The sequence below is a fragment of the Tenrec ecaudatus genome, chromosome 3, assembly GCF_050624435.1.
Source record: "Tenrec ecaudatus isolate mTenEca1 chromosome 3, mTenEca1.hap1, whole genome shotgun sequence".
Classification (NCBI taxonomy): Eukaryota; Metazoa; Chordata; class Mammalia; order Afrosoricida; family Tenrecidae; genus Tenrec; species Tenrec ecaudatus.
The window spans coordinates 165,725,912-165,743,009 of NC_134532.1; positions in this window are offsets into that span (position 1 = coordinate 165,725,912).

A 17,098-nucleotide genomic window follows, 5' to 3' on the forward strand; every position below is an offset into this window, starting at 1 on the left:
CTTATTTTGGACTCCGTGTCTCTTTGTCCCATGAGAAAATAAATTTGTCTTTATTAAATCAGTACTCAGTTGTATTTGTTATAGTGACACTTGATAACTAAGACCCTAGAGCAGTGGTTCTCAACCTTCCTCATGCCACACCCCTTCAATACAGTTCCTCATGTTGTGGTGACCCTTCAACCATAAAATTATTTCCGTTGCTCCTTCATAACTATAATTTGCTCCTGTTCTGAATTGGGTGACCACTGAGAAAGGGTCGTTAACCCCCAAAGTGGTTGTGACCCACCGGTTGAGAGCCACTGCACAGGACTATAGATCGATGGCCTGGAAGTTTCAATATCATCACATGGAGTATGAAGCGTCGGCAAAGCTAGAAATGTCCTCTTCTGACAAGGCATTATTCCTGTGTACGATACAGTGAGTCCCTTCATTAAAAGGCTTAGAGCTTATCCAAAATTTTATGCTGTCGCCTGCCCCCCTATTTCTTATAAGCTCAAGGAATTGCTTTCTGTACCTTTTAACTAAAGCAACATCTAGAGGAATACGAAATTTTCTTAAATCTAGTACAGAAAAAAACCACAATTCTTAAAAAATGTATAATGGGGTATAAATGTAATGGACTGCCAAAATAAGAAATAAAGCTGTGTCCGTCTTGAGAGAATTATAGCCTCAATGCTCCTCAGAAGGAAGGATGCAAGACTTCACCTCACGTAATTGGGCCATGTTGTCAGAGGCAACCAGGCCCTGGAAAAGGACATCCGTGGGGTAACCTAGTGGGCGGTGAAAGCAGATGGCTGGACACAGCAACTGCAGTGATGTGCTCAAACCTGAGCACACTAGTGAGGCTGGCCCGGCTGGGGGTGTGCTGTGCTCTTGTAGCCGGGGTCAATGGGGTCAGGACCGACAGGAGGGTACCTAGCAACAAGTTTACCCCTGAAGCTTTCTTAGCAATACCCACTCTTAAAACAATCCTTTCTGGCTAAGAGTTAGAACCATGACTACTATAGCCTAGTTATTTAGGTTGTTTTTATTTCACTTAGTCAAAAGTACTAAGTGATCAAAATGGAGAGAAAAAAACCAGAAAGCTAAATGATAGGAAAACCTACTTCTAACTCCAACTCATTATTCATAATTCACCTTAATGCCATCTCCTGCAAGAAGATGTCATTGATTGACAGGCTGATGTATGTGTCCTCCTCTCAGCTCTGATAATAGTACGTACTACTCTAGCAGGATTTGAAAATGGTCTCATTCTCCCTAAGCAGTGAATAAGTGGAATAACTTGGATCCACAATCAGTGTTCAATGAAGCTGCATTCAAGAGCTGCAAGGACACATTGTATTGGGTAAATCTACTGCACATGGCCTCTTTGAAGTGTTGAAAAGCAGGATGTTCCTTTGAGGACTACGGTGCACCTGACCCAAGCCAGGGGTCTAGTTTGCATTTGAAAGTTGGACGTTGAATAAGGAAAACTAAATAAGAATTTATGAACATTTATTATGGTGCTGGAGTGGAATATTAAAAGTGCCATGGACCTCCAAAAAGACAAACAAATCTGTCTTGCAAGAAGTATGGCCAGAGTGCTCCTTAGATGCACAAACAGTGAGACTTTGTCTTATATACTTCAGGCATATTATCAGTAGCGACCAGTCCGAGAGAAGGACATTCTTCATGCTAAATTAGAGGGCAATGATCAAGAAGAAAGCCCTCAATGAGATGGATTGACACAGTGGTTACAACATGGAGCTTAAGTATAAGAACAATTGTAGGATAGCGCAGGACCCGGCAGTGTTTCCTTGTGCTGTGGCCAGGGCCACTGGCAATCGAACTGACTCAATGGCACCTACAGACAATGTGATTCATGGCCTCTGCAATGAGTAGAGACTAGCATACCAAAGGGGTTCAACACATAGATTAACTCACTCACTGTAATCCAGGCGCTTCTGACTTAAGTGGCCCTAGAGGACAGAGTGGAACTGCCCTTGTGAGTACCCAAGGCTGTAAACCTTTCCCGGAGCAGAAAGCTTCCTCTGTCTCCAGATGACTGGCTGATGGGTTTGAACCCTTGACCAAGCAGTTAACAATCCCGCATAAAACGTACTATACAATCAGTACCCCTACACAAGAGGTATTTATTACATATTTGATGAAAAATAAAGGCAGGAAATGAACGGGAGGATGATAGCTTTACAATTTCACCTGTTCTAGATTCCTGTACCTATTTAATGTGCCTTTTATAGTCAGGGTCTCCAACTCTGACCAAACGACCTTTTCCTCCATGGGTCTGGTAAGAAGGTTGGCCATGACATTAATCAGATTAACCTGTGAGTCATGGCAAACTCACAGGTTAATGCACTCTTTGTGCATTTCCCGGAGTGCCATCCTGCTGTGTATGAAACGAGCCCACTGCAAAGCAGGGGTATGAGCTTGTTGCTGGCAAGGGGCAGTCTAGAGCGGCCAGTACTAGCGCCACCATCTACCTTACCCCCAGAGACTTTCAGATTTTGGACAAACAGCACCCACTATTATGTCAGACATTTCCTTCAACTTTCATGAGTTCCGTGAGACTGCTGAATGCAGAGACTTGAGGGAAATTCTTTAGGGAGGGCCTGGGTAAAAATACAGCAGCCTGGCATCTTACAAGAACTGGACTTTGGGGATTTTTTTTTCAATCTCCAACTCCTCGGGACTAGTTCGGTATTAGGTCTTATAAAAGAAATGATTCTCTCTTGAAGCCAAACTCTGTTCATTTTGACAAGAACCTACAAATCATTGCACAGCATCCTTACAATTTAAAACTAGTCTCTTATGGGGACACTAATCTGCCAAAGATTAACAACGCTTCTTTATTTTATTGTTTTTTTTTAATTTTGCAATAACCTGGGAGGTTTTGTGAGAAATTGCTTGATCAAAGTGGGATATCTACAGATTGAAATTAATATACTGTTAATGAAAGCCAAATGCGGCCTCTTTCTTGCATCTGCCCACAAATATTCTCCTTCCTGCCCTTCTATCCGGCTGCAGACACTAGTCCAGTATAAATATGCTGCAGATCAATTGTTCAGAGCACGTCTGAGGGAATGTCCCGTGTACATCCTAACACTCTTCTGCAATTGTTATTTTTCATGGGTGTCCACATCCTGGTAATATATCCCTAGATTTGACTGTAATCTTGCCGCTGAGCTCGCCTGCAGGTCTCATAAACTTGTTTTAGTGTAGCCTGAAGTCACAGATTCTGTGGAACCAGACCGATAGTACTCTCCCATAACATCCATCAGAGGCTACATCTGCACTTACATCTCCTACTAATAAATGTTTCCACAAGGAGACCACATTCTGCTGAACGAAAGCATGCAGCATTACAAAGCCACTAGCTGGCCACATGCCTGTTGTCTTTGTAATAAGATTAGTCTTTCTAAATACACACTCGTTTCTCTATTGTCCTAGAAGCCCCTTCTTGGAAGCCCATAATTCACAGCTTGTGACATACTACTTTTTAAAAAGTTAGACTATACGCTACATGGTTTGAGAGAATCGAGTCCAAAAATATTTGGTAATTACTTTTGGAAATCTCCCTGGTTTAACATCTGTGAAGTCGGTTAATTAAGAAGCATTGGGGAAATTAGAGCAAGAGACTGTGTTGTAGAGCTAACGAACCTTCTCCCTCATCTGCGTTAGATAGCACCCATCCTCTGACCATTCGACGTTGATGCTCGCTAAGAGACTGGGTTGAACGCTTGTCTCCAAAGAGATACATTCACATTCAAACTTCCAAAGCCTCTCTTATGACCCTATTTGGACAAAATCTTTGCAGGTGTAATTAAGATTCTTGAGATGAAGTCATCCTGGCTTACCCAAAACACAAAACACAATTCACCACCACCTTGTGAAAGCAGATCCTTAGTGCCCCATTAGGGCAGGGTAGAACCCCACCCTGGTGGTTTCTGAGACTGGAATTTTTTTAAAGGAATAGAAAGCCTTGTCTTTCTCCTTTGGAGGTGGCTAGTGGTTTCAAACTGCTGACCTTGTAGTTAGTACCCCAAAGCTTAACCTCTACTTCACTAGGGCTCCTTGTATTACTCAAGTGGTCCCTTAAGAGCAAGTAAAATGTCCAAATAAGAAGCAGGAGACACCTAGAAGACACAGAGGAGGAGGAGGCCCTGTCAAGATGGCAGCAGGCATTGGCATTTGGGCAAATAAAAACCAAGGAGCGCCCAGAGCCATTGAACTCATAGCATCCCGTTTCCCTGCCCCACTCTATAGGACAGGGATGGAGATTCTAGGCTGCACAACTTCACAAAAGCAGAAGCCTCCTCTTTCTTCTGTGGAGCCCAGGGATTCAAACCGCCGACTTCGCTGATACCAGCCCAACACATTCCCACTGCTCACAGCCTTTGGCAAACGTCAGGAGGAATTGCTCCTGGAGGCTACCGAGAGCTGGACCTTGCTGACATCTTGATTTTGGACTCTGGGCTCAAGAATGTCAAGAAGACAAATTTGTTGTTTGAAGCCACCAAGTTTGTAGTAATTTGTCTCAGCAGTACGGAAGCTAATACAAGCAGTTTGTAATGAAGACACAACACCTGAAAGGCAGCCAGGTACCCTGTAGTCAGGGATCCTGTCCAGTAGAGACAGAGTCACAGAAAAACCTGAAAACATTTATGTGCCAGGATCCTAACTTGTTCTAGTGTCTTCCAGAGTCTTAAAGTGGGTTTAGCAATGTATTCATAATGGCTTTCTACAATGTATACAAGGTATTTCAAACACACTTAGTTACAATTGATTTCTCTGTCCACAACTACTGTTCCACTCCAATTACCCTTGTTTTAAGGGTACTGCAGATTTCCAGGTGTCTAGGGAGGCAATTAATGGGAAGTTGGGCTAATGATACATTTTAGTTAGATTTATGTTATACTGTATGCAGCTCATAGATATTCACATGTAGAGGTATTTACAACTGTCCTGCTTCAGAAGGGTTTCAATCAACACCCAAATGGCTTACTTGCTGATACTCCTGATGAACTTATGCCAAAGGTCCATACAACACATTAAAAAAAAAAGCCATGTCCTGAGCATTCCAATCATAGAAATATGTATGTTGGTAAAAAAAAAAATCTCCAAGATCACTCCCACCAAGTTGATGCTAACACAAAGCAACTCCGTAGAACAGACTAGAACTGTCCCTGCGGGTTTCTGGGGCTGTCGGTCTTGATAGGAACAGAAAACCTCATTTGGTCCTTGGAGCGGCTGGTGCTGATGGACTGCTGATCTCACTGCGATTCGCATCCCGACTCAAAGCCCATTGTGCCACCAGGGTTCCTGTTGCAGTGTGGCAGTAAAGAGGAAATAAAGATTGGAATGTACAAATCCAGGAGTTAGTCTGAAGGAAAAACACTTTTGATCACCAGATGTATAAATTGTAAGCATCAATTCTCATTGATGTCTAGTCAAAACAAAATTTATCTTCTGTCAGGTAGATACATGATGATGCAGCATATATGATTACAACTATATGGTATCCTATTTTATTTTGATGGAAATCACAGGAAATGGGATACATTAGTATTTTGTGTTTGTAGAGCATTAAGCCATAGCAATTTTGCAAAAAGCAAAACATGTCTATGTGAAGTCATGCATCTTCTGCAACTCAACTATCAATAATAAAATACAAAATTGCTATCAACCATGCTAGAGGAAAACCTCTATACAGAAGTTATTTTTAAAGGAAGTGATATTAAAAAATTATTGTAATAAGAAGAGGCTGAACAAATAATGGATAGTCAAAATATAGTTAGAATATGCTTTCAGAGTCATGTAAGACACATATTGAAGACATCTTATTTTTTAAATTTTTGTAGTGTTTCTGGTCTTCTTTAGCTTATTTAAAATTGTTCCATTTGTTATGATTGATTTTTCTCATTCCACGTGAGCATTATTTTTGTGTCAAACTTTGTCTTGTTACCTTTGTTCAAAGAGTGTGTCCCAAATTGTAAGGTTATCCACCAAAGCCGGATATCAGATTTTGGTTTGTATCAGCATTGTGGTTCTCCTACCACTCTCCTACTCCCATCCCAGCGAATATATCAGAAATTGGGAAGTATTCTCTCGAATATATAGTTAAAGGAGCTGTACATCTTATAATCTCTCAATTTATTCTGAGTATTTATAAACATATTTTATTCTTTGTATAAGGAGCAATGCTGGAGTATGTTTTCTTTCATGAATATCAGTGTTTTTACACGCATTATTCCAGTTTTTTCTGTCAAGGCCTGATAGATGGGCAGCACAGGTATGTATACCTGCTAAATTTCTTGAGAACCTAAGCTTCAGAGGTTAACAGACCTAACAATCCACACATTTCAAGACAAAAGGAGGACTATTAACACTTCACCTCTCAACTTGCGGAGTTTTTCACCGATGGCTACATGCCAGCCTTTTACGAGGTGGCACTGTCTCCCACCACACTCTGTATTTTCAGCTTAGTGTGCTAATGCACTAGTGCTGGTGTGGGCAGATGGCAGCCAGTCTGCTAAAACTCATAGTGACACCGAGATGGAAACCTCCATCATCCTCTCAATTGCTCTGGTTGAGCCCATTGTTGCACACGAGCCAATCATTCCATCAAGGATCTTCCTCTTTTTCTCTTTACTTTCACTCTTCTTTGTGTCTACTTTACCACAAAATGCCTCGCGGCAAAGGGTTATGGGTGCATCTGTGATTCGCAAGGTCGGTAGTTTGAAACCACCAGCAGCACCTAGAGAGAAAGTGTGGGCTTGCGACATGCTCCGGTACCCTTGCAGCAGCAGAAACCACAATGGCAGTGCTAGCTTAGCCTGTAGGGTTGCTATGAGTAGGTATTGACTCGCTGTCCATACTCGGTGTGGTGTTTCTGATGTCTAATTTACCAAGTATGATGCTCTTTTCCAAGGATTGGTCTTTCTTGATAATCTGCCCAAAGTACGTGAGACAGTCTGGCCACCCTGGCTTCTAAGGAGCATTCTCGCTGTACTTCCAAGACACATGTGTTTGTTCTTGGCAGTCTGTAATACTTTCAATATTTTAAATTTAAATACATATCGATTCTTTCTCAGTAGTCCTTTGTCAATTCACTGTCCTTGCCACGCATAAGTCACAGGCAATGCTCATCACAATGAGGGGTTTATCAGGGAATTTAACAGACTCCAGATACAATTGTTCAGTAAGGACAGCTTCTTTTTTTTTTGATGGACAGCTTCTTTTTACCCTATGTGGTGCCCACAGACAGGCCACTCTCACTCGGCCCCTGGTCTGGCATCTGCTGTGCTTGGGAGTTGTTACAGAGTTCTTTTAAGGATGTCAATCAATAGATGGCATGTGATTCTGCTGTTAGTCCAGCTGCGTAGACCAGCAAACCCCGGTCCCCCAGTGAAATGCCTAAAAGGGTTCCACTCCGCAGAAAGGCTCCTGCCCCAGACACAGCATTACTTTTTCTGGAGTGAGAAACTCCACATCTCTGTTGTATGCTCTTGCTCCGGGTTCTGTTGCTAGGAATCCCTGCAACTCTGCTGGAGTCAAGCTGGCTCCCAGATGAAGGGCACGTGATGTGCGAGGACCTTGAGGTCCAAAGACGTGCTCCATGCCCAGCTCCTCTCTCAGGCTGGTAGTAAAATGCCCCTGTCTGCTCCTGAGGCGGCTCACTTTCTACCCAGAAGGATGGCAATCACACTGACCACTATTAACAATCACTCACAGCTGACTCATCTGATCCACTCAGTAGTCCCCGATCCTCTTATCCAAACCCCTCAGCAAATCACAGTATTTGGTGAGAGAAATAAAGGCTTTGGCTGGAAGAACCATGTTAAATGATTCTATGCATTGCAGGTTCTAAAAAAACGGTTCCTGATATTACACTTATGAAAGCATGAATTTATATCCATGCAATTAATGGATTTATGACCAACGAACTTTCAGCTTTATGTGTCTTCTACTAGTTCAGAAAAGCAAGTTGTACCAGATGTACACTGGTACCTCCATGTGTGTAAAAATAAGGCATCAACTCATGGATTTACTGTGATCTAATAGGTCATGATTATATTTTATACCATAAACAAAAATCTCAATGCCATCAAGTCAATTCTGACTCATAGTGACCTGATAGGCAATATCCAAAATGAAAAAGAAAAAAAATGAAGCTGCCAAATGTTGCATTCTACTTAGATTAGTGATCAGTGTCAGTGGGATCAGCATCCAGAAAGAGTGATATATTGAATTTGGAAAATCCATTGATAGAGATCACTTTGAAGTTTTAAAAACAAGATAGGGGTCAAATGTGCCTAACCCACTTTACAGCCTTTCTCATCCCCTCACATGCACACAAACTTTGGATATGGAAAAAAGTAAGATAGATAAATCAATGCAATTAAATTGATGTTGATGAAGAAAATTGAATATACTATGTACTGTCAGAATGAACAGATCAGTCTTAGAAGAAATATAAGCAGGACATTACTTAGAAGTGAGAATCATGGACTAGACCTTCATTCCAGATACCTCATCAGAAAAAGATCATTCTCTGAAGAACACCATTGTGGTAGTTACATAATGGTGTCAACTTGCAAAGGGGTGGAGTCTAGCCTGTCAATCAGGCCACGGCTTGATGTCCTCATTTGTAGGCACCAAGGAGATAAATAGCTCACTGGAGGCCAGATACACACAGACACTCTTTTTACTTCATCTTCCTGTGGACAAGACACATGGAGCTACACTAGAGTCCTGGAGCTGGAAGAGCTATGTGGAGACCCACGCCAGCACGGAAATGCTTACACTGCCACTGGATCCACAAGACTTCTCACCCATTGGCCTGTGATCTTCCTCAATTTGAGTCATTGCATGTGTTTTGTGAGTTCGAAGAGGACTTTTTAGATTGGTATCAGGCATATGGGCTAATATTGGACTTATGGACTTGATCTGGACGGGGCTGGGATGTTTTCTCGATATTCAATTGCTCTTGTATATAAAGCTCTTTCTTACACACATATGAGTTCCTCTGGATTTGTTTTTCTAGTCAACCCAGACTAACTCAACCATGTTGGCTAAAGTAGATAACAAATATAGGGGCAACCTTCAATGAGCTGGAGTGATACAAAAACTGCAACAGACTCAAACATACCAGGGACCACGAGGATGGCATAGAACCAAGCAACATCTTGTTCTATCATACATCAGGGCACTAGGAGTTAGAATCCGTTGAACAAGAACTAGCAAGAACAATATTTGGAACATTGGATTATATTCACATCAAAAGGAAATGTGGTGTAAGGGAAAACCCGAAACTATTTCCAGGGAGAAGGAGACATGTGGGATAAAGAGTGGGGGTATGAAGAGATAGTTTTCTTACTCTAGTGTTGACCTTGGTACACCATTGTAAGTGAAAAGTATATGCTGAGGAAAAATCTCTACACATAACTTGGCAGCCAGACAGGAGAGAACAAAATTTCCATTTACCATTCCCACAGCAAGACGGCAAAATAGGGAGAAGAGCCAACTCAAGGCAGGTAATCCAGGGAAGGTAATTCTAGCACTGTGTCCCTGTCACTTATAGGGATATAGAAATGTCCAGAGTAGCTTTTGAATTAGCATCATATGCACCCACAATTCTCTGTAATCATCTGTTGTAAGTCTACTAAGTATTATTTGTGTAGCATGGGCCAACTGTATGGCCATTCCATAACAGCGGATTTTGAGGGGAAAGAAGAGGGGGGATATAGCACATTATTCATAAATTCTCAGTATCAAGACTAATCCAGAGGCTCCTTCCATTTCCTCAGTAGCCTGAAAGCTGGTTGCTTAGAGTGCCAGGGGAGTACCTGTCACCGAGGAAGGAGCTGAAAGTAGGCAGGAGAGAAGTTTCCCGGAATCTCTGCTTTCTTGTTGCAGGTGAAATGTGTCACTTCTTTCATTTTGAAGGATCAGGGGATGTGGCATTAAATTGGTAAGAATTGCGATGTGGTAGAAAGTTGGACAGCACGGAATTGTATGGAACAAAATGAATGCTATTTCTTAAAGTCTGTTTAACCTTTGGAATCGGAGCAAAGTGCCGAGCAGTGCTGCCATCACAAGGCATCTATCACACTGGTTGGAAACCACGACGTCCACAGCTAGTTCCTCAGAACAAAGAATTGCACGGTGCCTTCATTTACACACTATACTTTAAAAATATCATCTTGCCAAATGTGAAGTAAAAGTTACTGGGAGCGTGCCACTCAAGGACCGAAGTTTCGATAGATTTTAAAAACAATCATAAACACTGATGCTGCATCGATTCGGCGCCTCGCGGTGCATCTGTAGGCAGGCTGCAGCTTTCCAGGGGGTGTCTGAGCGGGTGTATCTGTAAGGAAGTGGACCCCCTCATTTTTCTCCTATAAAAATGGCCGGCATATTCGAACTGCTGACGTCGCAGTTAGAAGCTCAATATGTAATCCTCTGCACCATCCAGCCACCTTGTCTAGATCCAGAAGTACTCTGGAATCTGGACTAAGAGAAATACTTGACAGTTGGAAAGCTGATTGACTTACTGAAAAAAAAAAGAATATAACTATTGATATTCATTCTAAAATGTTCTTCTCTGCCTTCTCTTCACAGTGTAGAATATTATTCTTTTATACTCAGAATCTTGAAATGTTTTAAATGAATCATTAACAAAAAATAAATAAAAAGCGAAACCCATTGTAGTCAAGTCCATTCCAACTTACAGTGGCCTCATAGAGCAGAACATAACTGCCCCATAGTGTTGCCACAGCCATAAGTCATAGGGAAGGAGGCAGGCACATTCTCTGATCAGTCACGAGATCTTCTTATAAGAATTGTGCTGTGCCAAAGATGAAACACATTAGGTGTTGACTTATTTGAGACTAAGTATGTTGCCATTGTGTTTTAAATCACTACAAAGTGCTGATATGTCAAGATATTTTCTTTTGTCTGCTATCCTTCATAGAGACACTGTATTTTAGTTCATTGCAGCCTTAACGAATCAATTTCTAAATAATCAAACTTTGTTCTGTTGGCACATTCCCAGTCATATGTGGGGTCTTCAGTCCCATTTTCTCCTTCCTCTGTTCTCATTTTGTTGTTTCCACATTTTCAAACATCAGCAGTGTACCCAGTGTTGCCCAAGTGTGTGTCTCCAGGCCAGATTTCACCCCTGAACTCCAAACTTCTGTCTGGTGGCTATCTTTATTTGGATACCCCAGAGATTCCTCTTAGTTATATATTTGTCCAGTAAGTTGACACACGCATACTCCTTCCTCAAACCCCCTTCTGCCTATATTTTCTACAACTATCTACTAGTCACGCCAGCAATCAAGAAATTATTCTAGATTCTGCTTTTCTTCATCCCTTCCCATACTTAACTATTCATTTAATTGTCAATCATTTGGCTATAAATGGATATACTCCTAGGCTATAATGAAATGGAATCCCCCCTTCTTATCTCCAATGCTTATCATCTCTCCTCTGAATAGCCTTTCTCCAAACAAATCATTATTTCACAGTCTGACTACAGTTCGTACTCTAAAATCAAAGTAAGTACATAATTCATCATCTTACAATCCTTTGAAAAATCTCTACAATATACAAGATAAACTCCAAACTATTTAAGTTTGCATATTGCATTTAGTAACCTATTCAGCCTTCTCTAGCAGCTCAATAGGTTAAGCATTTGGCTGCTAAGTGAAAGCTCAGTAGTTCAAACTCACCAGCTGTTTCAGGAACAAGATGGTCAGCGTGCTTCCTTAAAGATGTACAGTCACGGAAACCCTATGGAGCAGTTTTACTGCCCCGAAGGACCGCTGGGGCGTGGTATGAACTTGATGAGAGTGTATGGGGTTTATATCCACCTCTTCCATTTACCCCTTTACGTTTGCTCTATGCTTTCCTTTCTCATATCACCGTACAATAGCAAACAACAGAATTATCTCTCTGAGCAATTCTTACCCTTCATTCCAAGCTCATTTTCATTAAGCCCCCCATTATGTCCATGAAGTCTTCCCTACACCTCCTGGAGGTTGCCTCTACATTTGTGAAATCCTTATTAGGACACGAGGGCAGTGGTGGTTCCATGGTAGATTTCTCCTTAAAATTGTGAGAAATCCCGATTAATGTTATGTCCAATGAGCCTCATGCGCAGGAACTGTGCGTATCTTAGTGGCTGTCTGTGAGTTGCCATGATGCTAAACAGGTTTCAGTAGAGCTTCCAGACAAAGACAGACTAGAAAGAAAATTGCAGCAGTCCCTTTCCCCAAACCAGCTGGTGAACATTCTATGGATTACAACAGTCTGACTGACACAACGGTGAGGGTGACTGGTGTGGGACTGGCAGCATTGTGTTCCATTATACAGGAGATCAGCATGATTTAATATCAATACTAACATTTCACATTAAAGCACGTCATCATTGATTTCACATACCTCCCTTTTACTAGACTGTTCATTCACAAGAAACAGGAGCTTTGTCTCATGGTGCTGGTACCCATAATGAGTGACAACTAGGCTATGGGTACAAACCTTGAAAATGGTGGAATAGTTCCTTTGCTGTGCGAAGAATAGATTAGAAATATATATATAAAACATATGGAATCAAAGACCCAAAATACCTTTACTTAGGCTGAAATCCCTCAGTTGAATGGATGCCTACCCATGTTCGAGGTGCACGTAAAGGGGCCAGTTTCAACACTTCTCCTGCACCCTCATAATGAAGTGTCTCTTCATGATGAAGCTAGCTGGTAGCATTTGTAAATTGGTGACCACTAAAGCCAAATGCCTCAAGGCCCTTCCTAGAATCCTACCGTATGTCCCTACCTACACTTTCCTTCATACATCAATGTCCTTCTCATCTATTTTGGACTAACGATCAAACATTTGAATTGTGATCCTGGCGAAGAATATAGAAAGTAGTGTGAATTGCCATAAAACAAACACACAAATCGCCCTTAAAAGAATATCGCCCAGGAAGCTCCTTAGAGGCAAGAATGGTGAGACTTTGCCCTACATCCCTTGGAAAGGAAAGACCAGTTGCTGGAGAAAGACATTGGGGTTCCAACAGGAGAGGAGTGGCAAAACAGAGGACGGCCCTTACTGGGATGGGCTGATGCTTTGGCTGCAACAGTGGCTTCAAGCACAGGAGCAACTGTGAGAATGGTGCAGGGCAGTGTTTGGTATCATTGTACAGGGGGTTGCTCAGCTTTGGAATGGACCTGATGGCACCTAACAATAACAACAGCAACAACAACAACAACAACTGTCAAACAAGGATCCCTGGCAGTATGACAGCTAGGCACCAGCAGTCAAAAGGAAGGTGATTGGTACCAGTTCACCCAGCAGCTCCATGGAGTAAGATCCGTTGATCTATTCTGTAAAAATCAGAGCTCAGAAAACATCGTGGGTCAGTTGGGCCCCGTCACAGAGGGTCATGATAAAGTCAAATCAATATGGACTGGACAGCACCTAGCAATAGCAATAAACATCAAACACCTCTACTCTAAATCTCTCAAATTATTATCATTTCATATTTCAGAATGAAGAGAACTTCAGGCCACTCATGTAAGAGTGTACAGAAGAGAGTTTCCACTTTTTTCAAGACCCCCATTTCTTATTCTCCCCACATCTGTGTCTTCATGCTCTGCCCTCCCTCTGCTTAAAACCAACACAAACACAATGCTGTTGAGTCGGTTGTAACTGACAGTGACCCTATCGATCAGAGTAGAATTTCCCCTAGAAGGTTTCTGACTGTCAGGCCACCAGGATTCCTCCTTCTAACATATTCAAGGGTAATTTTTCAACATTTCTCTACTCTCCCACGAATTAGAAGTTTCTCCTTTTTTAATAAAATATTCCTATGCACAGTGGTTATGTGTTGGGCTATGATTCACACGTTCCACCATTCAAAACCACCAGCCATTCCACAGTAAAAAAAGATAAAGCATTCTGCTCATGTAGACAGTCTCAGAACTTCCCAGGAACAAGTGTAGCCCATCCTATAGGGTCACTCTGAGCCATCCTAGATTTGGTGGCAGTGAGATAAGCCTAGAAAGGAGCCATGCTGGTGCACCATATTAGGCATTTTACTATTAGCCAAATGATTGGTGATTCAAACCCAACACCTGTGATGTGGGAGAGGAGACGATTCTCTTCCATCGAAATGTACACACTACAAAACCTCAGGGGCAGTTTGACTCTCTCCAGTGGGGTTGCTATGAGTCAACAGTGACTGGCTAACAGTGGCTCAGTGGTTTTTGTTTATTTGTTCATGAGCACAGGAAGCTTTTGTAACACTATCACTTAAAAAAACACGCTGTAACCTCGTAGCCCTTACATTGCCCATATTCTAACTTTCTTTGCTACAAAACTCCTTGAAAGAATTAGGTGTTCTCATTGTGTTGACTTTTACTTCTCCCGTTCGTGATAAACATATTTCAATTCCACTGAAATGGCTTTTGTCCAAGTTGCCAATGACCTTTCCATTGCGTTTTGGTCAGCACTCCGACCTCATCTTTTTGTTTTATCCGTGCCGTTTGACACAGCGGATCCCCGTATTGATTTCCTAAGGCTGCTGGAACAAAATGCCACAAATTGGATAGTTTATAATAACAGATTTTGTTTGTCTGTCTCACAGCTCTGGAGGCTGAGACTCAGACCATGCGATGCCTTCTGAGGCTGTGAGGGAGGGTGTGCCCCCTGCTTCTCTCCCCAGTTCTGAGAGCTCCGGGCATTCCATGGCCTGCAACTGCTGGGGAGAGGACACCCTTACTCCATCTACTGGATAGTGTGTATCTTCTCCGTCTACTGCATAGTGTTAGGGTATTAGGTATACAACATCAATACCCTACTCCAGTATGAACTATGTTACCTAGTTGATAACATCTTCGGGGCCTCGATTTCTAAACAGGTTCACATTCACAGTGACAGAGATGAGAACTTCAATTGCAAGAGAGGGGAGAGATGAAACCCATAGTCATAACTTTCTGTTCTTTCATCAAATTTCCTCACTTGTCTTCATGGAAAATACCCTGTTCTTCTACCACACATGACTTTTTTTCTAAGTCAAAATTGCCGATACCTATTCATCTGTCTGACCCTTTAATGAAGGGGTAAGGGATATTTCTTTCTGCCAAGGGCCATGGATATATATCGCTTCATTTGAAAGCCATATTAAACTGCTGGGGTTTATAGGTACCATCGAGTCAGTTCCAACCTGTAGTGACCTTACACACACGGAATGAAACACTGCACGGTCCTGCTCCATCCTCCAATAGTTCCATTGTGGCTGCCAGTGTCAAGGCAGCTCCTTCTCCTTCCCTGCCCTTGTCCCAAATGTCCTCCTCCAGGGGCTGATCTCTCCGGACAACATGTCCCAAGGACGTAAGAAAAAGCCTCACCACCCTTGCCCATGAGCAGCTCTCTGGCCATGCTTCTTCCAAGACAAATAGTTTTGTTCTTTTAGCAGCCTGTGGTATTCTCCATCTTCTTCTCCAGCCCCACAATTCAAATGCATCATGTCTCCTTCAGTTATCTATTAAGCTGCTCAGTAAGTCAACCTTAAAGGCTCTTTATTGCCTCAAAATTTACATTTCCAAAAGGAATTTTTAATATCTCTCCCCAACTAGTTATAGTCTACCTCCCAATCCATGCCAATGCCTTTCTTCCCATTGCTCACGTCATTCCAAATTACCATTCTAGGTAATATTGGCTCATCTCTCGGCCTCGCCCAATCATCAACATGCCCTGCAGATTACACTATCAAGTCAAAGTAAGCATTGACCTTGAGTCAATTCGGCCTTCTAGTGATTGTCGAGAAGAGAGTGGAGCTGGCCGATACAGCCCCCAGGAACCCGGGTAGGGTGGTTGTTACAAGTTAGGCTGCTGACTACAAGGCAAGCAGTTTGAAACCACGGCCACATCACTGGAGAAAGACAGGGTTTTCTCCTCCAGAAAAGAGTTACAGGCACTGAAACTCAAAGGGGCAGCTCTGCGCTATTGTTGTAAATTGGCATTGACTAGATGGCAATGAGGTTCTGTGTTCCATGGTTCCGTAATCGTTATGGAAACAGATCACTACATCTTTCTCAGGCAGAGTGGCTCGTGGCCTGAAACAATGTACCTTTGGTTCCTCCCTGGACTTAAGACTTGTGGCATCGTCATTCCTTCTCACATCAAGATCTGCCCCCACATTTGACCACTGCGGATTATTTCCCGTGCGTGCTAACGCCCCTTTCTGAGCTACAGCTTGATATGACGAACATTTCCCAAACGGTCACCTTGCTTCCTTGGGCCTTTGTCTCCTAGGGCCCATTTTCAAAACAAAAAGGTCCTGATAAAACATGACTTCTAAAACACTGCTATTAATCAAAACCTTTCAGTATCTGCCCCCTTCTGCAACTAAAACCCAAATCTACAGAAGAGTATAACAGGCCTGTACACGTTATTTTTCAATTATCTCTTCAACTGCAATTTCTACTATTCCACCTTATTTTAACCGTCTTGACCTTACATTGAAACAGTCCGGGGAATCCTCCCCAGGGTCTTGGCAAATTTCATTCTTTCTATCTGCATCACGCTTAATCTAAGTACTGGTATGCCTTACTCCTTGCTTCCTCCAGGCCCGCACCCCATCATTTTCTCAGGGAGATGTTCCGCACTGTTCGATTTACAATTGCAGCCCAGTTCCTCTTTTTAACATCACAGTATCCGGAGCCCCTTACCTATTTTAATTGTATCACTTTAATCTGTATGTATTTTATTTTTGTTTATTTTCTGCATTCCTAAACTTGAATGTAAGTTAGGGGTTTTGTTGGTTTCATTTAATTCTGTACATTCAGCGCCTAGAACTATGAATGCACTCCATGATTATACACAGAACACATGATACATAATACACATGGCTGTGAATCATGTCACCCAAATGGTTGTATGATATGGAGAAAATCTGTTAAAATCAACCCAAGGAAAGGTACACAGTGCAAGTGTTCTGTCAAGAAGGAAGCTAAGTGACTCTCGAAAGAAAGAGCAACCTTCCCAAACAACAACCAAGTGGTAGAGGCCAGTCACCAGAGTGAAGAACTAGGAT